Consider the following 24,601-nt stretch of genomic DNA (forward strand, 5'->3'; position numbering starts at 1 on the left):
CCTCTGCTCCGGAATGCTTAATTGGAGCAGACACCCCTGGCTGTCCGCTCCAGGGAGGGGCAAGGGGTAGGTCAGAGTGGATTCCTAGGTTGTTGGTGGGGCTCCTGCTCCCACAGTCAGTTACAGCAATTCTGGCCCCTGTCACTTTGCTCATTTCATTTACTCTTGTCCTGGGTGACCCAGGAGTAAATGCGGCTGGAGGAGGGGCCCCCTCTCCCTTTCAGGATTTTCCCCTCAGGGCTGGGCTCTCGGGTCACCCCCTCCCAGGACCTGTGCTCACAGGGCAGCATTTCTCCTTGTGGGCCACCTGCATTAGACTCACGGTCTTCTGACACTGACTCTGCATGCAGCTGAATGGGACTCAGAAATTTGTTGTTTAGTCGCTCAGTTGTGTCTGACTCTTTGGCAACCCCATGGCTCCTCTGTCCATGGGATTTCCCAGGCAAGAATACTGGAGTGGGTTGTTATTTCTTTCTCCAGGGGATCGTCCTGATCCAGGGATCTAGCCCACATTTCCTGCATTGGCAAGCAGATTCTTTACCACTGAGCCACCAGGGAAGCCCCTCGGAAGCTATAGTGATGCATGAATTCACCCACATCTTCCATGCTGATGGTGAGAACCAACGCTGACCTGGAGTTTCCCTTGTGCTCCTTGTAAGGGCTGTCCCTTCAAAGCGAGTGGTGATTTGACCTGGCCCCACCCTTCCTGCTTTGGAGAGTCCTCCTCTGTCCCCTCTCCAGCCCACTTTGGGTTTCCCAAATCTCTTCATCAATCCTGGTTTGGGGAAGGGAGCCTGCAGGTAGTCATTTACACCTTGGTATAAATTTCTGTCACTGCCTTTCTGTCCCTCTTGGGGAGGGCATTTTGTAAGTCACAACTCACAGTGAATGAAAGTGATGTTCCCCAGAAAAACATGCCCGTGAGAACAGGTGAGCCAGGCACGTTACCTGTGCCACCCCTTTCTGGTGGTGGTGGTAGCTTAGTTGCTTAGTTGTGTCCAACTCGTGTGACCCCATGGACTGTAGCCTGCCACACTCCTTGGTGCATGGGATTTCCCAGGCAAGAATACTGGAGTGGATGGCCATTTCCTTCTCCAGATCCCTCTCTGAGGAACCCTGAATTCTCTGCCCCCCACTATCCAGACTCCCAGGACCCTGTAAGTGTGCCTGCTTCTCTAGGCAGTGTCCCACAACTCCTTGCCACACCTGACACGTCCCCTTTGCTCTGTCTCTTTCTGATCACAGACATGTGCACTGGAGAGTCTGGCCTATAACAATAGTGTCCAAACTCCTTCTCTTCTCCAAAACCAGGGCCTCGTCTCAGCCCCATCATCACCCACACACCACATCCCCATGCAAACCATATTCAGCTCACCAAGAAAAACAGGCTCCTCCAGTCCCCTTCTCTGAAAAACAGTTCTTACATTTTCAAAGATGGATTTGATATTTGATACATTGAAAGGAGGAGGAAAAGCTGCCATGTCATTTCCACTTTACAGTTTAGTATTGATTTTGTTTTCAGTTACATCTTTGTAAGCCTTGTTCAGGCTTTGGCTTAATCCATCCTGGCTATTGCATGGATTCTCCTTGCTCAAGACCTCTGAGATCTCAGATCCTTAAAAATATTCCCTCCAAGTCCTCAAGGATCACCTGATTAATTTCAACACTTTAATCCAGCCCAGAGCAGATTGAGACAAACCCTGAAAAGATTATGGTGCTATCCCCATGCCTTTATGAAATTCAACAAAAAAGTAGTACTCAATCACGAAAAAGGAGGTAAGGAAATTCAGCAAAGTGCTAACTAAGGGCTGTGCTTATATTTACAATTAGTATATTTAATGTGATTTGGTTTACTGGTTCATTTTCTTTTCTGTTCATTGAGCCTCAGATTTGTTACAATTTTTTGTCATGTTTCCCTGCTTCCCCCATCTAATGGCTTGTTTGTAATTGTCTTTTTTATCTGCTCAAAGTTATGTAGTAGCCTAGATGGATACACGTGTACCTATGCTGAGTCCCTTTGTTGTCTACCTGAAACTATCACAACACTGTTAATTGGCTATACTCCAATATAAAATAAAAAGTTAAAAAAAATCACTTCTATTTGTGTGTTTCTACATTCTTTTGGAACATTTTACTTATTGTATAGATTTACATTTCTTGCCTTTAATTTCTTTTCCTTTTTTCTTGGTGTTTAACTTACATCCATAGGGCTTCCCTGATAAGTTGGTAAAGAATCCGCTTGTAATGCAGGAGACCCTGGTTCAATTCCTGGGTCAAGAAGATCTGCTGGAGAAGGGATAGGCTCCTCACTGCAGTATTCTTGGGCTTCCCCTGTGGCTCAGCTGGTAAAGAATCCACCTGCAATGCAGGAGACCTGGGTTCGATCCCTGGGCTGGGAAGATCCCCTGGAGAGGGGAAAGGCTACCCACTCCAGTATTCTGGCCTAGAGAATTCCATGGACTGTACAGTCCATGGGGACGCAAAGAGTCAGACACGAATGAGCCCCTTTCACTAACTTATATCCAGGGAAGTACAGAAAGTGTACAAGTCTTAAATTTATAGCTTGATGGTTTTACATGATTGTACACCTCAATACAAGGTATACACCAGCACCCAGGGCTCCCAGCCAGAAGACCTGCTACTTCACAGCCTAAACCCTCCCCAGAGATGGCCTCTATTTTGACCCTACCGTCAGTGCATATGGAGAAACACCGAATTCCTCAATCACGTTCTTGCTTTGGATGGCCTGACTGGGATGTGGGCAACCCACTGGGGTCTTTATCCTTCCTGGCAAACTTCCAGGATCCCTAAGATTGGGGCTTACATGAATGTACCCCACTCCCCAACCTGTCTTTGGGGTGACATTCAAGTCATGGCTCAACCTCTCATGGCCTCCTGCTCATGCAACCTGTCCCCTTCCACCATGGCTGACCCAGAAGGTCAACGTTCAACCCTGCCCAACCAATCACAGCCAAGCAATGCACCAGAAGCCTGAACACTATGTCCTGAGGAGTGTACTTCAGACAGGGACCTCTGCCTGTGTGTCATCCTGGAATAAAAGCTGGGCTCTGTAGGCAAGAGTCTGCAGACCTGGCACCTAGCCCTGAGGGATGCTAAGTCCCTCATCCTTCTCCACCATGCTGGCATCCTGGCAGACATCACCAATCGATCTTCTGCTCCCTTCCCCCTGACAGACATCACCAATCCATCTTCACTCCCTCCTCCCCAGCCTTGAGGGAGGCAGTGTCTAAACCAGCCATCCTCAAAGCCAGCTGCACATTGGGGTGCTTGGGTGCTTTGAAAGCAACCTGATGCCTGGGCCACACCCCCAAGGATTCTGAGTTAATTAGTCTAGGGTGCAGCCTAGGTACTGGATTTTTCAAATTCTCCCCTGGTGACTCTAAAGTGTGGTCCAGGTCGAGAACTCTTGCTCCCAATGGAGGAGCTTGGGCAGCCACCCCCGCCAAGCAGGTGAAGCCCACGGTCGGTCTGCTCTAAACCCGGCCACCCTGAGCGGTTCACAGACTGAACCAGGTGACTTGGGCATCCCTGGGTGCTGGCTGATGAGGGACAAGCTCAGTACCATCCAGACCTGCTCATCTGAACCTGCACTTCAGCCAGACCCCCAGGCTTGTGTGCGCACTGCACACAAGGGCCCTGGATGAGAGGATTCCCCACGTGCAGCCCTGACATCTGTGGTTTAGCTCAGGCCACCTCCCTCCACCACTCACAGGTGTGGGTTTAAGAGATAGTACGCTTCCAGGATTGTCTTATACTGATGTGACAATCTGTGCTTTTTCTTTTTTCTTCCTTTCTCTCTCTTTTTTTAACATATGTTCTTAATCAACAGAAATGTTCTCCCCATAGTTTCTGTAAATAAATCCCTTAATATGAAAGCTAATGTCCTCCAAAGAACTCATGATAATAAAAAAAAAAAGTCTTTTCCCATGAAGTCCACTTTCCACAGTAAAAGTCTGTGGTCCTTTCACTTTGGAGGCAAAGGTCCAGGGGCATTTCCACAGGACTATGTCTGGGAGTCGAGGGGTTCGGTCACAGCTATATGTATTTAAGAAGAAATCCACAGAAAAAGTTAAGAAGATACAAGGCTTTGGTGGCTCAGTGGTAAAGAATCCACCTGCCAATGCAGGAGGCACAGGTTCGATCACTGGTCTGGGAAGATCCTCTGAAGGAGGAAATGGCAACCCACTCCAGTATTCTTGCCTGGAGAATTCCAGGGACAGAGGAGCCTGGCAGGTTACAGTCCATGGCATTGCAAAGAGTCAGACATGACTGAGCGACTGAACAACAACAACAAATTACAGAAAAACAAATCACCCACAACCCCACCACTCTATTATTTTAAGATTTTTGTATTTGAAAATGTTGCCATCATTTTAATCATATATATGTGTGGGTACTTTAAGAACATTCTAGCACCTTGAAGAACAGCTTGTTTATTAAGGTGATTTTTTGGAGGCCGAAGATTTAAGTTGGTAGTTAAAGGAAGAAGGTAGGAGGCAACCTTATGGATCATCATTTACAGATGGGGAAAGGAGACCAGACTTGGTAAGTAATATGCCCAGGGTGGCACAGCAGCTGAGTGGCAAAAAGCAAACCAGGGACTTTCTGGTGGTCCAGTGGTTAAGACTCTTCCATCCAATGCAGGGGATGTGGGTTCAATCCCTAGTCAGAGAACTAAGACACCATATGCCAAGGGGCTTAACTAAGCCTGTATGCCGCAAATTCTGAGCCCCGCGCCACAGTGAAAGATCTCAGACACTGCAAGGAAGATTCCACGTGCTGCAGCTAAGCAGCATATAAAAAAAACCCAAACCCAGGTTTCCTGATGGTGGGATTTCCTGGTATACTACTGAGCCAGTCCCTGGGTCTTACGGTCTACTCTTTTTCTAGCCTCTCATGTAAGGGGGTGGCATCCTGTTAAAAAAAAAATCTACTGCTCTCAATCCATTCGGGTGTTTTCCTTTCATGGTCTGTGTTGAACAGCAAAACAGCAATTGATTATTTATTGCAAGCCAACATTTTGCCCATCCCTGCTGCCCTTGTGCAATCAGGGAAAGTGGGATCCCGAGAGGGCAAGCTACTTGCCTGAACAAACACAGCTCGTCAGAGGCAGAAGCAGGCTCTCAACTGGCTCTGCTGGACCCCCCAAGCCTCCGAGAGCCATGCTGCCCAGCCAGTGTCGGGAAGCCCCCAGGCCTCCAGCAGAGCCAGCTTCGGGATGTGAGGCTGTTTATTGTTCCTGGGGCTGTCTGTGCGGCCGTTGATGTGTCTGAAGAGGGTGGAGAAGGAAGGGGCCTCTGGTGGGGGTTGACCATCCAAACAGATTCGACAGAAGCCAGAGTGTAGCCGGGGCAGCGAAAGGCTGGTGAGCGGGCAGGGGGCCTGTGGATCTCTCGTGCTGTCTTGTGATAATGTCATGTGCTGCCCCCAGTGAGGAGGGGGCCCTGCACATCCTTCCTTGTACCCCAGGGTACCTGCTGCCAGCCAGCTCTTCCATGGGGCAGACCTGGACCGCCCAGCTGAGGCCTGGCTGATGTGGGAACCATGCTGCCTGCTGCCCAGGCACATTGCTCTCCTGGTATTTGAGGACGTGGCCCAGCTTTCCCAGATGGGTCCCCGACACAAGCTGTGTAGCCCGCAGCCGCTCAGAGAACATAGAACAGGCCTTGGGCTGAGACTCCACCCCCCAGGTCTGCACGCGGTGACTGTGCGGTGCCTCCGACGTGCTGTGCACTTTCCCTGGACTGTTTCGTGTGAGCCTGAAACAGCTCTCCAAGGTGGGGCCCATTCCAGCCCCACTTCACAGGTGAACAAACTGAGGCTCCAGCTGGTGAAGCCACTCACCCAGGTGACGGGCTAGCTTGTGACCTGGGCTTTCACAGCTGACACTAGACCTGATGTGACAGCTCAGGTGCTGCAGCCCGGGCTCTGCGGGACGCCTCTGTCACTTTCCAGCGCTCTGGTCTTCAGAGATGGACTGACCTCTCTGTCTGTTTCCTCTTCTAGGAGATGCACGCGATAAGAAAGCCTGGCTCCTGCAGTGACGTGCATGGGTGCTAATTTGCTTCAGTCATGTCCGACTCTGTGACCCCATGGACTGCAGCCCGCCAGGCTCCTCTGTCCATGGGATTTTCCAGAATATTGGAGTGGGTTGCCATGCCCTCCTCCAGGGGATGTTCCCCACCCAGGGATCAAACCCGTGTCTCATGTCACCTGCATTGGCACGCGGGTTCTTTACCACCAGTGCCACCTGGGAAGGCCCTGGGGTTACAGAGGGGGTCAAGTAAACTTTTCCCTGAAGCCAATAGACTGCAGGGAAGATGTTTAGCATCTAACAGGTCCCGTCAAAGGCTGGCTGTGACCAGGCATCCCTGAGCACTGCCGAGCTTCCCCGGGTACCCATCTTCCTGTCTCTCCGCGTCCCCGTGTCACGTGTGGGTGATGATGGCCACCGTGAGGGTCACTGAGAAGATGGGAGACGAGGTGGGTGAAGCTGGTGTTCCGAGTGTCTGCAGCATCCTCTGGACTTGCACGTTTTTAATTTCAAATGTTCACCGTGTCTTCAGACGCCCTTGCAGTCCTGGCTGGGAGCACACTTCTCTCTGATAGCAGCCGTGAAGCCAGCATAAAATCAGCGCGTGGCATATGGCCACCAACCCAGGGGTGTGGCCTTTATTAGTGCTGGTACTGGAGGGTGAAGCTGGCAGAGGACCCCAGGGGGCACCTGGTGACCCTCTCCTTTAAAAAGAAAAGGGAAATGGCTTCTATTTAGGCTGAAGCAACTTTCTGACAAAGAAGAGAAGGGAGAGGCTTTGTAGGAAGTTTTTTTTAAGATTGTGTTCACTCAGGGGCTGTAACATTCAAGTTGTGACTTAATAACAAAAGAAATTCAGCTGGCATTTGGCCGAGTTTAGGCTGGTGTCAGCTGGTTCCAACAGGACCTGAGGAGCAGGGGGTTCTGCCTTGGTCCCCATGGGCTCTTCATCCTTCCATGGACAGGGGTGCCATCCTGTCAAGGAGGCGCTGGGGGCCAGGGTAGGGGCTGAGCGAGCCTGGATGATGGTTCCCGCCACCATGGGCTTTTCTCATTAACCCGCGGTCACACGAGTCCATGAGTCAAAAAAAACATGCGGACCTGACCCAGGGATGTGGGTGCAGGACGGATGGCCGTCTCTTGGCTTTGCTAATTGGGGTTCTCTTCTCATCCCAATCAGGTTCTGCTCTTCGTCTAAGCAGATGAGATAGGAAGGAAGCTGGGGTTTCCTAACAAGCCGGCCTAGCAGGGCCGCGCAGCCATTTCTAAGTGACCGGCCCGGGCGAGAATCCTGGTCGGTTTGGCAGTAGGCTCATTCCCCTGGGAGCGTGTCGGTGTGATGACCCCAGGGAAGCCAGAGTCGAGTGGAAGCCCCTTTGAAATCTGGCTGCAGACGTTGCCTTGAGCCGAGATGTCAAGATTCCTTTCCCGAGGAAGAAGTCCATCTGAGCTGCTGCCCCGTTTGTCCAGCAGAATGAGGAGAGCTCGGGCCGCCAGCCTGGACCCGAAGCCACGGCTGCTCTCCGAGAACAAAAACAGCACCGATGAGTAAGGGCCAGCGACTCTTTTTATTGCAGGCTTGGAAATTATCAAAATCAAATCAAGCCACATAAAACTGTGTCCTTCTTTTGTATCTTTTCATCAGAAGGACTTGAAGGAAAAAAAGATGTATCAGCATTTTTTGTTTTTTTTTTCTTCTAATATATACAGAAATAATACCAAAAAGAGGCACTTCAATGACTTTGCAAATTAAAGCAAGAAGATGCCAACTTTAGATTTTTAAAACCACCACATATCCACTGGTCTAAGTCAAAACTAATAGTTAACATTGATAATGGATTTTTTTCCCCAGATTTTTTTTTTAATCTGAATATAAAAAAGTATTATATGTTATATTGACATTCAGGCTAAATCTTTCCCTTATAAGGTGTTTGACATAAATAGTTTTTATTATGTGACTCTTAATGGGAGGAATACACACATTTCTTAAAGGTCCCAGCTGCTATTGTTATTATCCAAGACATAAAATTGGAATCCCCACTTCCAATATCAAATTTTAGCACAAACCCTATAAAATGTATCTTGTCAGAATGTGTCAGAACCGCTAAGCTCTTTTCGGCTGAACAGACTGCAGCTGGCGCTTGGTCCCGGAGGCTGACTCCACTCCGTGTGTCCTCTGGGTTGCGGCAGTGAACCGGTCCGGCTGGCACCCCGCTGCAGGTCTAGCCGCGAGGGAGGCGTGGGGTCAGATGAGTGTGTCCCAGCGGCCGGCCCGGTGACACGAGCCTGCAGGGCCGGGCCAGGGCCTGGAGATAGGACCCGCCAGCAAGTATGCGGAGAATGTTTTTCTTCGGACTCTCCGGAGGCTCGCAGACCACAGGGATTCCGTCCGCAGTGACAGCCTTAACATTTGCCAGAGCCCTGGACGCCACTGCAGAAATGGCATTGCCCACCCGGAAAGTGAGAAGGTAACGTTTATTTTTGTATTTTTTCTCTCTCTCTCCCGTATACAGACTGGAGAAAGACCACCAAGCGTGGGCCATTTTTTTTTTTCCACCATGATGTACAATTCACATTTGTTAATCAAAAAAAAGTGCCCGAGGTCATCCACCTAGACTTTTTTTTTTTCCTTCTTCTTAAACAGGAAACGGGTTTCAGATGTTTATATGTTAAAAAGTAAGGCTACTAATCTGTTTAGCCATTTACCAGACCCTGGTTAACTCTCTCTTAACATTTTAACGTTCAGACCTCATAGAATGACATTCACTTTTATCTCTCTTGTTATTTAGAATTAAAAAAAAAAATCTTTCGATAGTCACCTGCTTTGGGGGAGCTGTTTCAGCGGAGTTTAAAATAAATGAGTTTGGTAGTTTAGTGACGTTGTTCTCTTAGTGGCATTGGTGCCCTGCAGAGTGGGTAGAATTCTCAGGCAGTTTGTTAAAACAGACTGTGGACACGCGTCTTTTCATGCGCCCACATTCAAAACAGGCATGTTTTGAGGCATCTTAGATTCACACCAGAGATTCACAAAGGCACACCGTTAAGAGGTCCATAGCGATGGAAAAATTAGTTCTTTTACACATTGGCTCTTTTTCTTATGATCAGTGTGATATTTTCCACTGTTCTCAATATTAGGCTGTGAGCAGTCACAGAGAACAACCTTTTCCCAAGCGGGTCCGTGGTCATTTAGCCTGACGTTTGGAAATCAAAGTTCGTTTTATTGATGGATTTTTTTTCACCTCACTCCAGGGGTGGGAATTTTAAACAGTTGCTGGTGGTGAAAATATCTCCCAGTTTAGCACAGCAAATCAGTGATCTTTTTCTGTGTTGGGGAGGTTTACATATCTATAATTTGGAAGAAAGGGGTACAGATAGAAGAAATGTGAGTGCTTCTATGAATTTGTTAGTACACAAATCACTGGCTGAAAAGACTCTTTTAAACACAGAGGTCAGAGCAGAAGGAATTCTATCACTTGCTAACCCAGATCTGATGGCCCCCAGCATTTGACCAAATGCTTTCTATCTGCAGGTTGTATAAAGAGGCAAAATGATGGGTTTGGGAGACACGTTGTCAAGGAGAGAGAGAAACAGCTGAATTGAGACCAGCTCTAAGAATCAACTGAGCATTCTCCGGACCAGTGAAAGAGGTATTTGTAAAAATGAAAACAAAAAGACAAGAAGCATTCTCAATTTCCCTATAATTGTCCTTGTCTGTCTCCTACACAAATATGTATTTCCATGTGGCAGAAATACACTTATTTTCTTCCTCATCAGTTATCAGCAATGGCTGGAGAAAAAATGGATACAAGTGTAAAAAAGGACATGTAATATATGCCCCAACTCTTTCAAAATAGGGGTGGGATGGGTTCGATAAAACAACATTTTAAATATGTGCTTTTGAAAAACAAACAAAATCTCGATTCCTCGGGGCTTATTTTAATTTGGTGTTAGGACGGCACAAGGCTACCCCGGTACAGGCGTTAGGAACCCTCAGTGCAAACACAGGTCAAAACGGCAACGGCACCACCTGCCTCAAAATGTGAGCAGCAAGCACAGAAAAGGCTTCTGGTGTGAAAGGAGTGCCTACGGAACGAGTCTTCAAAACGTCAGCACCAGCAGAGGTGGATCCGCGTGGCACAAATGCACACCAGCTCTGGTCTTTCTCCAGGACACGTCTGTGTTCCCAGAGACCCGCATCTCCCGCATCTTGACTGAGGAGAACACTTTTGGTTTGGGGAGCCCCGGGATGCTAACAGCAGTGGGGAAGCCTGATGCGGCATGTCCGCAGCTACAGAAAGGCCAGAGCAGCCTGCAGAGGACAGGGGTCTGCAGGAGGGTGGGGAGGGCCGCAGTTTGGGCGACGGGAATTTCCTCCACCCGGGGAAGGGCGAGGGGCACCGGGCTCAGACGTCCCTCGGCCCTCCTGTGTGAAAACCCCAGGACACGAACCACTCTGGGCCAGGACTTTCTGTTTTTAAAAATCTCTTTGGCCCCCAGACGTTATGAACAGAAGAATGCCGAAGTCTGCAACTCCAGGGCAATCACCGTGTCAGCTCGGAGCCGAGATGTTTCCCGAATGAACACCTGGGTGATGTAAATCACCCCAGGGGTAAACACTTCAGGCCTGGATGCAGGCTGGGCGGGGTGCACTCTCCCACCGGCCAGGTCCATAAACCAGGCGCTGGCCGGCCCTGCAAATGCTCCTTTCAACGACAAAGAGCCCCCTCCGGGCCTGGGAGCAGATGCCTGCCCGGAGGTCGCTCAGATAACGGCCAGGGGGGCTCCCACCCTCCCTTCTGGCCAACTTACCCTGCACTGCTCTGGGGGAGTGGAGCTGTCAGAGGTTTCTGTCCTTATGAATGACTTTACCATACCTACAGGCGGGAGTCGGGGCTACTGGCTTCGAGCCGGATATTTGTAAAGGGCGGCATGCAAAGATGAACCCTAAAAAAAGATGATTTGTGCTTTAATATCATGATAGTAAAATCATAACAGGAGTAATAGCAGTAATCTAAAGAGCTATATGAAATAACCCCTGGGACAGTAGAATCAAAGCGGCATTTCCTCTTTTAAAACAGAGTGAATTAAGATATTAAACTCTCTCTTCCCCCTCACTGTCTTAAATTCTTTGACTTTTAATGGATAACCATTCGGTTGGTACACTCCACTGATAAAAAAATCCCTGAGTGGGGGCAAGTAGATGGCAGATGGCAAAATATATTCCCGCAAAGATCGCCAAGTTGAGAATTTCTTCAGGTTCTGATGCTCTAAGTTAAGAAAAAGGTCTCTCCTAATTATTGGGCTAGGAGGGGTCTTTTAAATGATATCGCCTGTCTTTAGCCAGGCAGACGTGAGGACGAGCAACGTAAACATTATAAAAGCAGCCTTCAGCACAGGCTTTTTATGGCTCTATCCCTTTCCACTCGCAGCACGAATTAGAGAAACACACAGAATTTGAGAGAAGTTATTCTGCCTCCGGGATCAACCTTGCACCAAAGAAAAATAACCCAGAGAAATTATTCTGCTGCCTGAAACGAAGGCAGGATCAAATGGTTGCTGATCAGAGCAAATGTTTAAATTGGATAAGTCAAATCGAGCGTTATTAAATAAAGCTTGTTTAATGTGTCTCGGACAGAAAACGTCTTTTGAAGAGTGCTGTAAACCTGATATTAGGAATCTGGCCGAGTGCACGTCTTGGGGCTCGACCGGTGCGCACCGGAACCGTGTTCTTACGACAGAAAATGTGATATTCTCCCTTCATGATGTATTTTTTTTCCCTGTGTATTAAATGAAAGCAGAAAGGTTTTTATGTAGTTCTTGAAAACTGTTAATGCGAGTTAATAAATAGGAGACAACCGACCCACGTTTTAATGTTTATTCGTCAGACTCAGCTCCGCTTGGCCAGCCGGGGGATACCGGGACGACGTGCGGTGCTGGAACGCCGGCGTGTGGGGTGGCTTTCCCACCACGGCGCAGTGGGGTCGCAGCTGACCCGTGCTCTCAGCAAACTGAAAACCACTCTCTAATGAGTTTTACAATATTTACATTTTCAATTTTATTTATAGGACGCCAGATGTCTACATTCAAAAGAAAAAAAATCATTTGGAATATAAGATCCCACCCCTTCCGCACACCCGGTGGCATCTCAGGCATTTGTGAGTTCCCACTGCCAGAGGTGTGTGTGTGTGTGTGTGTGTGTGTGCCCGCCACCTGGGAGCCGGGGTTGGGGGTCTCTCGGGGGGTCAGGGAGGTGGTGATGGGGCCTGTGCCCCACTATCTGCATGACCAGGAGCCCGTCTTTATTTCTGGGCCCCATTTTCTCCTTCTGTGAAAAGGCTGGGGCACATCCCAGCACTGTGACCCTTTGCACCGCTTAAGGGTCACCGTGTCCTCCTAAAGCCCTTTCAGGGACCCCTGAGAGGCAGCTCAGAGCAGACCTGAGAAAGTGGCTGCACAGCGTGCATGTGAACTCGGGTCCTGGAATCACTAACGGCTTTTCTTGCTTCACCCCTAAATGTGGTCTCAGAGGGACTTCCCTGGTGGCGCAGTGGTTAAAACTGCTTTCACTGCAGGGGACTCAGGTTTGATCCCTTGTCGGCGGACTAAGATCCCACATGCCATTCGACACAGTGGAGAAACACAAATAAGTAAAATAAGAAGAAGAAGAAAATAAGTAAGAAAAAAAGTGGGCTTAGAGCATCCAGGTCACAGCAGAGGGGATTGAAAGGTGCTTTGAAAATACAGGTCAGAAATTTTATTCACTTTGTTTTTGCTGTCAACTGACTCAGCACCCAGACTCAGGAACCAACAGCCCCGCTCTGCTTTATCTCCTGCATTTCAGCCACATCTCGTCTCCAAGTGACTCAAGCTCCTCAGATTCCCCCCCTAAGACCTCATCTGCCCCAGGCCCTTGCTGGGAAATTGTCTCCCCTTTCCCAACACAGACAATGAGCAGTGCGCCTTCCAGCTCGTGCCCACTTCAATACCCAGCCTGGTTCCTTCCTGTGGAGCAGTGCCGTCCAGCGGTGCAGGCAGCAAGTGTCCGCGTCCTGCGCATGACCGGGGAAGCACTAGGTGGGACGGGGACAGACCCACAGCCCCTGCAGCTCCCGGGGGGCCTCCCCATGTCACCTCCCTCACTCTTGGGCAGGCATTGTTGCCCCACTTCTTAGCAGACTCTTCAAATCACCGTGCATCCTGCAGCCCAGTGGGACTGCACTGACCCTCCTAGGTCCTTGTCCAGCTTGGACAGAGGGTCCAGCCGAACATGCCGTGGGACAGAGGTTCTCAGCATGGCCTGGAAGCCCCGCCGCCTGTGTCTCACATGCCCCAAGGAGGGGGATTCCAGGCACTTGCTGCTTTAGCAAAGCCTCCCACGCTGCTGCTGCTTCGGTGACCCAGTAAGAGCAACTCCTCAGGAGCCTAGTTCCCTCCGAGGCTGCAGCAACCTTACACCCCCGGCATCAAAGCCTGGACCGAAGGCCAGGAAGGAGGCGGTATCGCAGGACCGGCTGTGTGGCCGGCCTGGGACACAGGAGGAGAGAGGAGAATGGTGGGGGAGGGGGGACAGAGGGGCAGGAGGAGAAAGCCTCGGAGACCTGCGGAGCAGCAGCTGAGAATCAGGAGATAAGTGGGGTGGGCAGGAGGTGGAGATGAGACAGGCCGGGGGAAGGGGAGGTGGGGGCAGGCGGCAGGGGTCTCGCATCTTTCTGCCCTTCACCATTTGGCTCACGTCCGCCCCAGAGACTCCGTCTCCTGCTCGTCCCACCTCTACCTCCCATCCCCCCGGCCCGGCGGGTCCCAGCCCTGCCTGTCCTTTCTGGTCCCCGAGAGCTCCGATGGTACAGATGCCCGACCCCACCCCAGAGACTCGGAGGGGGTTGCATCGGGCGTGGAATCCAGCTTCAGCACATTCTACCTGCTCCCAGGCGGTCCCCTGATCTGAGCCTCAATTTATACACTCAACTTCCTTCATGAGCTTGCACTTGGCATGCTGGGGACTTCAGAGGTTTGTCTGTCCTTAATCGGCACCCGCACTGGGTGAAAGCCTGCAGTGGTCCAGGGGCACCTCGTCTATACAGAAGCATTACCTCCATCGGTCAGACACTCGGGTTGAGGCCTGGTGAGGCAGATGTACTGGGTGCTCTGGCTCTGCTCGGTCCCCTGAGGTGGTCTGCCTGAAGGACCGTGAAGGAGCCCCTCCCTCGTTAACCTGTGTGCCCCACCCCCACCCCTCGGCCTGTCTGTCCACCCCACCCCACTGGCAAAACCAAGAGAATGAACTGGACAGCTCTGAACAGTTTCTGAACCGAGACCCTGACTTGCACAAGAATCCCTGGTCTCAGCACACAGCTTTCTCTTTCTTAGTAAACGCATTGAGAAAACAGAATACAAAAATGTCTTCCGAAAACAGTTCTGACAAAACTTCTAAAATCTTCTTAAAAAAATGATCAAGTCTTGATGACTTTGAAACATACATTCCAGTTATTTGTTTGAAGTAATTCTGATGTCTCACTGCCCCTCACTGCCTTGTAAATTGCAATCCATTACTGACTCAATGTACATGAATTTGCGGAAACTCAGGGAGATAGTGAAGGACAGGGGAGCCCGGCGTGTTGCAGTCCACGGGGTTGCAAAGAATCAGACACGGCTTAGTGACTGAACAACAACCATTAATGAACGTTAACACAGGATATCTAGCAAGTCAGGCACTGTTTGGGAAACCTCACGTGGCTTCATTCAGTTCACTGTGGCAATGACCCTGCCGTGCAGGCATCACTTTTGTGTCCATTTTACAGGTTGGATAAGTGAGGCAGCGAGGTCAGATGTGAACCCAGGTGGTCTGGCTCCACAGGTGGGCAGGGCTGGGGAGCCAGGCAGGCAATACCGAGTTGCAAGATGGAACTCTGTTATTTAGAATTTCTGAGACGCAGCCCCAAGCCAGCCCTGCCGCTCTCTGTGAGTCTGAGTCACTTTTCCTTTCTCAAGCCCAGTTTTCTCTCCCATAAAGCAAGAGCGGTCCTATGGGTGTGCTGTCTCCACTCCTTTCCACCACCAAAAGTAAGACCACCAATCCCCTCCTCCATACTTTCCAGGGCCTGACGCCTGAGCTTCTGGTTTGTGATAAACTGGGCTCTGTTCTTAAGGAAGAGAAGAATGTTTTCTGGAAATACCAAGCCGGTCTTTGCTGGGACAAACCTTGAGGCTGAGGCACAAGGAAAGTGGGGCAGGCTTGGACGTGCAGCAGGACCCCTGGCTGGCTCAGGGACCCTCTGACATTCTGACCCCGGGACAGGGAGGACTCTGAGCTCTGGTTTCTCTACGAGACGGCAGGGGGACAGACACACTGTGGTTCCTGTGGAGCTGAGCTGCCAGCAGCCCTGGAGTCCAAGAGCTGGATCCCATCTCTCTGCAAATCCAAAGGAGGAATCCCCCACACCTTCTGGGTCCTGTCAATCAGGAAATCTCAGCTCTGGGAGGAGTACATAAAGCAACACTCCACGTTCATGAAAGAGCAGCCCAGAGCTTTCCACAGCCTTCCAAAGTCATCACAACAAAAAGCAAAGAGCACAGGCGGGACTCCTGTCTATAAACATCTTCTCACACCAACCAGAGGAGAGAGGCACCACTGTGAACCCATTTTTCAGATGCAGATACTGAGGCACAGAGCAGTTATGAAATTTAAGTAAGGTCACACTTGGAGCTGATCTCTGATCCCAGATGGTCAGCCTGAAGGGCTGTTAACCCTCAGCTTCCCCAGTTTCTCCAGGTACCCAAGAGGTGGGAGTTATTATTATTATTGGGTTTTGGTCAAAAATAATTTTTTCTTAGACAGCCGGCACAGCTATAGAGAGTCACCACCAGAAAACAACACCGATGCAGCCCACCTACGAAATTCACACACAAGAGGGATGCGAGAGGCGCACACACCATGTCTGCTGAGCCGTCCCCTCAGCTCTCCACCTCTGATCCTCACCTCCTTCCTGCCTCTTACTCAGTACCGCCTGATATCATGTCTTGAGTTTGCACTCACCCAGAAAATGTAAGCTCCTTGACGTCAACTATTTTTGTCTATTGGGTTTGACATCATATCCTCAGCACCTAGAACAGTGCCCAATGCATATGACTGCAGCAAGTATCTTTAAATAGGTGGATGAATGCATTGTGCTCAGTTATTCAGTCACGTCGTGGCCGAGTGGTCTTTGCGACCCCAAGAACTGTAGCCTACCAGTCTCCTCTGTCCATGGGATTTTTCCAGGCAAGAATACTGGAGTGGACTGCCATTTCCTTCTCCAGGGGATCTTCTCCACTCAAGGATTGAACTCGCGTCTCCTGCATTGGTAGAAGGATTCTTTACCACTGAGACACCTGAGAAGCTGAAGGATAAATGGGTGATGCTTTTTTCAGAGCTTTGTCATCTTTCTGAACTCCCTTTAAAAAAATCTGTAAAATGGGACTTGTCGTTGCCAAGGGGGAAGAGGGTAGAGGAGGGAAGGACTGGGAGCTTGGGATTAGCAGATGCAAACTATTTCATGATGGATAAACAACAAGATCCTATTGTAGAGCCCAGGGAACTATATTCAATATTCTGTGATAAACCATAATGGGAAATATGAAACAGAGTATTTTATATATATATATGTATATATATATATATATATATATATATATAACTGAATCCCTTTGCTATACACAGAAATTCACACACTGTAAATCAGCTATACTTGAATAAAATAATTTTTTTTTAAAGTCTATAAAATGGGCTGAGTGCTCCCCACCACAGGGCAAGGGGAGGCAAGGCCGGTCAGCTGTCCAGCTTGCGGTGTCCCGTGCATCTCAGCACAATTGGCCGAGCTGTATGTCCTCCCCAGACACCCAGGGAACCACCCGCCCCACCCCCCATCCGCAGCCTGTGAGGCTGCCTGTTCTGGAGGCTGCCACCGCTGCCCTCTGCAGTCTCTGGGCTTTGTCTGCCCCATGGCCTGTGATCTTTCAACAGTTAAGAGCATCGCTAATAAGAGATTTGAGAACAATTTGTGTCACTTGGAGAAGGCTGGGTTTCTGGAGGGTGGCTGGATCTTAGGTATTGAGTGAGCTGAAGTCTCTGCTAATTCCGCTGACTTTGAACAATAAACAGCCTCACACCCTCCATTGTTCTGGGGCCTGGTGCGGACCAAGTGGGCCCTCCCCCGGGAACCCTGAAAGGATTCCTTAGAGAGTGGGTGTTGACCTCTATCTCACCTGGGAGCCTCTGCTCCGGAGAAGGTCTGGCAAACGGCAGGGCCACTTAGCACTCCTGACCCACAGAACCAGAGTTTCCACAGCCCATACCCGCCTCCTGGGAGGATGGCCCTGCAAGCGGGGCATCCCAGGGCAGAGACTGCACACACACACGCCCCTCCTGTGTGCTCCTCCACAGTCGTTTTAGTTCACGGTGGGCAGGGACTTAAAAATGAACGTACAAGGACATGGATGAATGTAAACCTTGACGATGCATTCCAACATACACTAGGTGAAGACAAACACTGTCTGATTCCACTTATGCGAAATACCTAGAGCAGACAAATTCACAGGGTTAAGAAAGTAGGTTGGTAGATGCCCGGGGCTGGGGCTGGGGCTGGGGGGCTGGGAGTTAGTGTTTAATGGAGACAGAGTTTCAGTTTAGGAAGGTGAAAAATCTGGGAGATGGATGATGGTGAGGGTTTCACAATAAAGTGAAGATAATTGGTGCCACAGAGCTGTCCAGTTAAATACGGCTAAACTAGTATGTTTTATATTATGTGATTTTTACCACAATAAAAAAACATTAAAAAAACAAAAACAAACTTGCATTTATTTCTTTTGAAAACTAAGTATTATAACATGTTTGTTATAAAACAAAATATTTATTATAGAAACTATATGAAAAATGTAAATGCTTAAGGAGTGATTTATTAACTATAATCTTGCCATCCTGGGATTCACTGCTTTGTATCTTTTGCCGTATTTTATGTCTCTGTCCTTCTGTCTGTAGAATACAGCTTGAATTATTATATAATTTTAGATCCCGTTGTTCTCTGATTACTATTTTATCATCAGATATTTTCATTTCTTTCAATATCCTTGGGAACTCACGTATTTTAAAATCGGAAAAACAAACCGTGTTGTGAAGAAGGCAAAGTCCAGAGGGGACGATGATTCTGCCAATGGACGGAAAAGCCAGGACAGACACACGGTGAGGACGTGGGGTTAATGTCAGCCTTGAAGCTCATTGTGTGTTTACTGACCCCATCCCCTCCTCATGGGCACCGAGGCTGCTCCCGAGTACTCATCTTTATAAACATTGCTGTGGACAGAGATGCTTAGATGTAAGTCCTTGTGAACCTCCCCGTTCACCTCCTGCAATAATCTCCCAGTAGAGGAGTCAGGGACCAAAGCGTGTGGACGGGAAGAAGGCTGCAGGTTCGTTCACCCAAGTCTCCCTACAGTGTGTGCGAAAGCCGCTCACGGCCTTGGACGGCGCTGAGCAGTGACACCTTTAACTTTCTTTCTTTGTTGTTGTCCAGGGTTTCTCTAGTTTGGTTCTGAAACACCCTCCTGAGCCTGGTCTCTCGAGGGAGGGAGCTGGATTAGCCACAAGTCCCTCCAAGGGAGAGCATCTGGGGAGTTCAGGTTCTGGGGAGTTCAGGCTGCAACACCCCCACCCCCAGCTCGGTTTGGTTTTCAATCTTTGCCACCTGGGGGGATTTGCTCCATGAGGCAGTGGGGGTGGGGGGTGGGGTGGAAGGGCAAGCAGACTTGCAAACTCTCACCTGGGGTTGAAAGGAGCTTTTGATAAGAAGCCTGTCCCTTTTAAAAAGCAAATGGTCCCCAGAGGGCTTCTGGAGTCTGTCCTCAGGGGGTGGACGTGTGGAGCTGATGGTGACCTGCCCACTGCCCCCTCCCCACTCCCCCAGCCCCCGAGGCTGACCCATCATTCAGCATTCTTTGGCCTGATGGGGCTTGGGGCATTGGAGGACTCAGTCTTGCCTGAAACAGGAACGACGCAAGTGCCTGGTGGGTGCTGCTGAGCCCCTGCTCCACAGCACAGAGAAATCCTGCGGCTCCACAGCCCTGGCTATCTGCTTCTCTCCTTCCCCAGGCTTATTTTTGATTGTTTTTAATACTGAGGTGGAATTAACATACCATCAAACGAACCCCTTAAAGCATACACATCCATGGCATTTGGTACATTTGTGATGTTACAAACTCACGGCCTCCATCCAATTCTAGAATACCTTCATCACCCCAAGAGGGAATCCCGGATCCACTGGTCACCATCTTCACCCCCAACCCCCTCCCCGAACGTCCCCAGAAGAGGCAAAAGGAGAGAGACCTCTGGTAACCCCTCATCTCCTCTCTGTCTGTACACATTTGCCTTTTCTGAGGACATTCCATTTAAATGGAATTGCGCAACATGTATTACGATTCTCCTGGGTCTGGCTTCTTTCATTCAGTATAACCCTTTCAAGGGTCATCCACGTTGTAGCCCGTATCAGCGCTCTCTTCCATTGTATGGCTGAGTAATAGTCCACTGGATGGACAGACCATGTCTGTCTGCGGCTGGACACTGGGGTTGTTCCTAGCTTTTGCCTGTTCTGAACACTGCTGCCTACTGTGAACATCTGGAGTGCCTGTAATCAGTCCTTCAGGTACACACCCAGGGGTGGAGTGCTGGGTCCTATGGTGACTCCGTGTTTAACTTTTTGAGGAGCTGCCAGACAGTTTTCCACAGCGGCAGCACCATTTGTGTATCCACCAGAAGTGTACGAGCATTCCACTTTCTCTTGAGGCTGTTGCTCAGTTGCTCAGTCATGTCTAGCTCTTTGCGACCCCATGGACTGCAGTACACCAGGCTTCCCTGTCCTTCACCATCTCCCGGAGTTTGCTCAAACTCATGTCCATTGAGTCGGTGATGTTATCAAGCCATCTCATCCTCTGTTGCTCCTTCTCCTCTTGCCCTTAGTCTTTCCCAGTGTCAGGGTCTTGTCCAGTGAGTTGGCTCTTCACATGAGGTGGACAAAGTATTGGAGCTTCAGCATCAGTCCTTCCAATGAACACCCAGGACTGATCTCCTTTAGGATGGACTGGTTTGATCTCCTTGCAGTCTAAGGGACTCTCAAGAGTCTTCTCCAACACCACAGTTCAAAAGCATCGATTCTTTAGCACTCAGCCTTCATGGTCAAACTCTCACATCCGTACAGGACTACTAGAAAAACCACAGCTCTGACTTTGAGGACTTTTGTCGGCAAAGTCTGGTCTCTGCTTTTTAACTCACTGTCTCGGTTTGTCACGGCTTGTCGTCCAAGGAGCAAGCGTCTTTTCATTTCACGGCTGTAGTCATTGTCCGCCGTGATTTTGGGGTCCAAGAAAATAAAATCTGCCACTATTTACATTTTCCCCCCAACTTTTTGCCAGTTTCTCTAGTTCAGCCTTATTTTATGTGTACATAATTTAACTTATTTATTTTGGCTGTGCTGGGTCTTCGCTGCTGCTTGCGGGCTTTTCTCTAGTTGCAGCGCGTGCAGGCTTCTCTTTGCAGTGGCTTCTCTTGTTGAGGAGCACGGGCTCTAGAACACAGGCTCAGTACTCCAGGGCGTGTGGGATCCCCCCGGGTCAGGGATCTAACCTGCGTCTCTGGCAGGCAAATTCTTTCACCAGTGAACCACCTGGGAAACGCAGCTGAGCCTTAAATGAACAGCGTCTTTCCAGAGGCACCGTTCTGCCTTCTCGGTCTGCATAACGATCCCAGTGTGGACTGTGGGGGGCTGGGGTGTCCCCCACGTTGTTGTGCGGGCAGCTCTCTATGGAAGACCCTTGGCAGGCAGCGGCCCCCTCCCCCATCTCCTGGCATCGTGACACTCCTCCTGGCTCAGTTTCCCTATTGAGAGAACAAGGCATCCGAATCCTAGTTGAAGGGCTATTGCAAGCCCAGTGCCCAGCTCACAGTGGCATTTTGTTAAGAGTGGCTGTTAGCTCACACTCAGAAAGTGGGGGACAGGGGCCATAAGAGGCATCCTGACTTTGAGGACGGCCCCCCTCCCCCAGCTGGTGCTCTTCACTATCTTAATTAGCTACAAGTCATGTAAAATGTACTGTCAGGACCGTAACTAACTAAGACGGAAAAGGTGCTTCTGAAACTCGAAGAAATGGCAAAAGGTGGAGATTTGAACCAGATTGTTCTTAGGTCGCCTCCGGTGGAGGGGGCAGTCTGTCCTGCATGGATGGCTGTCCAGGAGGGTGTGGATGTGGCTACCTCCGTAGCCCAGTGGGCTCTGTACACAGTCCCTTAAGGGCTAAATAAATGCAGTGATTTACTGAGAAAAGACCTGTCAGGGCCACCTCTGGCTCTGAGATCTGAGGACTTGTGGGAGAGGACAAGCATTCATCATCTGCTGGGACGTGGTCCTGTCAACAGTCACCCTGATGGGGACAGGACCTGGCCGGCAAGGGGCAGCTGCCCGCCCTCCCCCAGCCTGCTCTCCTGGGGCAGTGAGGGGAGGGCAGGGGTGGAGGGGAGGCATGCTGAGCAGGGGTGCAGCCCTGCTCTCTTCCCCCAGCTGTCTGGTGGCTCCCTAAGGTGTGAGAATCAGAGCAGGATGGCCCTGGGGACCCAGACCCCTCCCGCAGGGACTCCAGGCAGGGTCATGGCAGGCCTTGGCAGACCTGGGTTTGGAGACCAGGCAGGCAGACTCCCTGGGGAGGACGGGACACGCCCTGATCATGGCCAGAGGTCTGGTTCTGGATCATGCTTGCCCCTGCCCCAGATGCCATGATCTCCAGCTAGTCTCCCATCTCACCAGGAGGTACGTTTTTATCTGTGAGATGAGGAGGAGGAATTTTCACCTTCCAGGGCTGTGAGAGCAAATGAAGCAAGGCGGGCAAGCCAGAGCTCCTTGGGGGAGACACATATTTTGTGTATGTGAAAAGGGAGATGTTTAGGCCGGTGTCCAACAGACATGGAATTCAAGCCACATATGTAATTTAAAATGTTCTAGCAGCCATATTCAAAAAGACGCAAGAGGGAACAGGTGGAATTGATTTTTCACATATTTTAACCACTGTATTCAAAATACATCATCCTGCAATTAACATAAAATTATCAAGATATTTAATGCTTTCTGCTATGAATTATTCAGAATACGGCGGGTACTTCACAGGGTGTCTCAGCTCCAACCAGACATGTTTCAAGCGCTCAGTCCCCATGTGTGGCTGGGGCCACTTTCCTGGTCCCTTCAGGACCAGGAGCGTCCCATCTCTGGGGGTGGGCTTCCCGCTGTGCTCTGCTGCCCCCACCCTTTAGTTTTAGGGGCCCGGGGGTTACACCAGGTCCTGGGTGGGGCTTCCCTGAGCTACAGCTCCCCTAAGTGGGGGAGGGTAGATGTAATCTCTGCCACTGCTGTCTCTTTAGGGTGCTGCACATTTGGGGAGGGGCTAATGTAAGAATTGGTTTGTGTATAAATGAGATACGTGGCCAGTGTTAGCAGTAAGGATGTTTACTGCAGTGCTACTTAGAAGAGTGGACAGATTTGAAATAGGGGCTCAAGGAATCAGTCCCGTGACCACAGAAATGGATCACACGGAGGTTACTGGTGACCTGGGCGAGGGTAGGTTAGTGGCTGCGGGTGTGAGAAGCCAGACTGGAGGGTGTTTAATCAAAATGTGATTGTGGGGGGAAAAGGTGATCCCTCTTCCGCATTTTAAAAAAGAAAATATGGATGGGTATCACCAAGATGTGAACTGCTCATCTCTGGTTGCTGGGTGGTTTCGGGTTTCCTTCTTTTTGTGTATCTGTGGTTTCTAATTATCCCACTACAAACATGTTAGTTGAAGAATTGTTGTTCAGTTGCTCAGTTGTGTCCAACTCTTTGCAACCCCATGGATTGTAGCACGCCAGGCTTCACTGCAGATGGTGACTGCAGCCATGAAATTAAAAGACGCTTACTCCTTGGAAGGAAAGTTATGACCAACCTAGATAGCATATTCAAAAGCAGAGACATTACTTTGCCAACAAAGGTTCGTCTAGTCAAGGCTATGGTTTTTCCTGTGGTCATGTATGGATGTGAGAGTTGGACTGTGAAGAAGGCTGAGCGCCGAAGAATTGATGCTTTTGAACTGTGGTGTTGGAGAAGACTCTTGAGAGTCCCTTGGACTGCAAGGAGATCCACCCAGTCCATTCTGAATGAAATCAGCCCTGGGATTTCTTTGGAAGGAATGACGCTAAAGCTGAAACTCCAGTACTTTGGCCACCTCATGTGAAGAGTTGACTCATTGGAAAAGACTCTGATTCTAGGAGGGATTGGGGGCAGGAGGAGAAGGGGATGACAGAGGATGAGACGGCTGGATGGCATCACCGACTCGATGGACGTGAGTCTGGGTGAACTCCGGGAGTTGGTGATGGACAGGGAGGCCTGGCGTGCTGTGATTCATGGGGTCACAAAGAGTCGGACACGACTGAGCGACTGAACTGAACTGAACTGAACTGAGGCTTCCTTGCCTTTCATCATCTCCTGGAGTTTGCTCAAACTCATGTGCATTGAGTCAATGATGCCATCCAACCATCTCATCCTCTGTCATCCCCTTTTCCTCCTGTCTTCAATCTTCTCCCGCATCAGAGTCTTTTCCAATGAGTCGATTCTTCCCATCAGGAGGCCACAGTATTGGAGCTTCAGCATCAGTCCTTCCAATGAATATTTAGGGTTGATTTCCTTTAGGATTGACTGGTTTGATCTCCTTGCTGTCCAAGGGACTCTCAAGAGTCTTCTCCAACACCACCATTCAAAAGCATCAGTTCTTTAGTGCTCAGCCTTCTTTATGGTTCAACTCTTACATCCATGGGGCATTCAAACTTTTCAAAAGTATAAGCAACATATTGGGATCATAATAATCAACCTTAGTTTTGGGAGCACAGATGGAAAGCGGGTTGAGTATCCACTGACGCGAGCTGGGGTGCGATTTCCCAGAGATGCCAGAAACGGCGTATGAAACCCTCTCCAACCCTCTCCTGACCCAGCCTGACTTACGAGGTCCTCCCTAGACCATCAGCACCTTCAGGAAAGGGGAAACCTATTCACTGAGTATCCATTTACTAAATGCCTGGCACTGATCAGGACACAACCTCATGTCCATCTTTATAGATGAAAACACTGACACTCAGAGAGGGAAAGACACCTGCCCAGGAACCCTCAGCCTGTGAGTGGAGGAGGGGCAGGAGACCGTGAGGACGGTGGCCCTGGGGGCTACATGCACCCACCAGTCTCAGAAACAGGTAACTGACGCATTAGGAGCTCATTTCACCCTCCAGTGGCCCCTCAGAGCACGGCAGGCTCCTCAAGCCCAGTTTACAGGTGAGGCACCTGAGCTCAGCAGGGCCTGTGTATCTGAACGGGCTCAGGCCACTGGGAAAGGATGGCACCCAGATGGCCCACCTCTGGACCACCCGCCCTGCCTCCTTCCCCTGTATCCCACTGCTGGCTCTTTGACTTTTCTGGGCCTTCTCGAGGGTCACAGCACGGTGGGCACCCAGAA

General features: G+C 49.9%; 2 long non-coding RNA genes across 2 annotated transcripts in view; one reads left to right on the forward strand and one right to left on the reverse strand.

Moving 5' to 3' along the window:
* Nucleotides 1-24,601, reverse strand: part of LOC133230061 (uncharacterized) — a 236,964-nt gene that overhangs the window by 160,157 nt on the left and 52,206 nt on the right. The gene's annotated exons all lie outside the window — the stretch shown is intronic.
* On the forward strand, nucleotides 7,712-11,914 carry LOC133230060 (uncharacterized). Its single transcript, XR_009730726.1, has 2 exons — nucleotides 7,712-8,523; nucleotides 9,585-11,914. It is a non-coding gene; the product is annotated as an uncharacterized LOC133230060 (long non-coding RNA).

The sequence above is a fragment of the Bos javanicus genome, chromosome 18, assembly GCF_032452875.1.
Source record: "Bos javanicus breed banteng chromosome 18, ARS-OSU_banteng_1.0, whole genome shotgun sequence".
Classification (NCBI taxonomy): domain Eukaryota; kingdom Metazoa; phylum Chordata; class Mammalia; order Artiodactyla; family Bovidae; genus Bos; species Bos javanicus.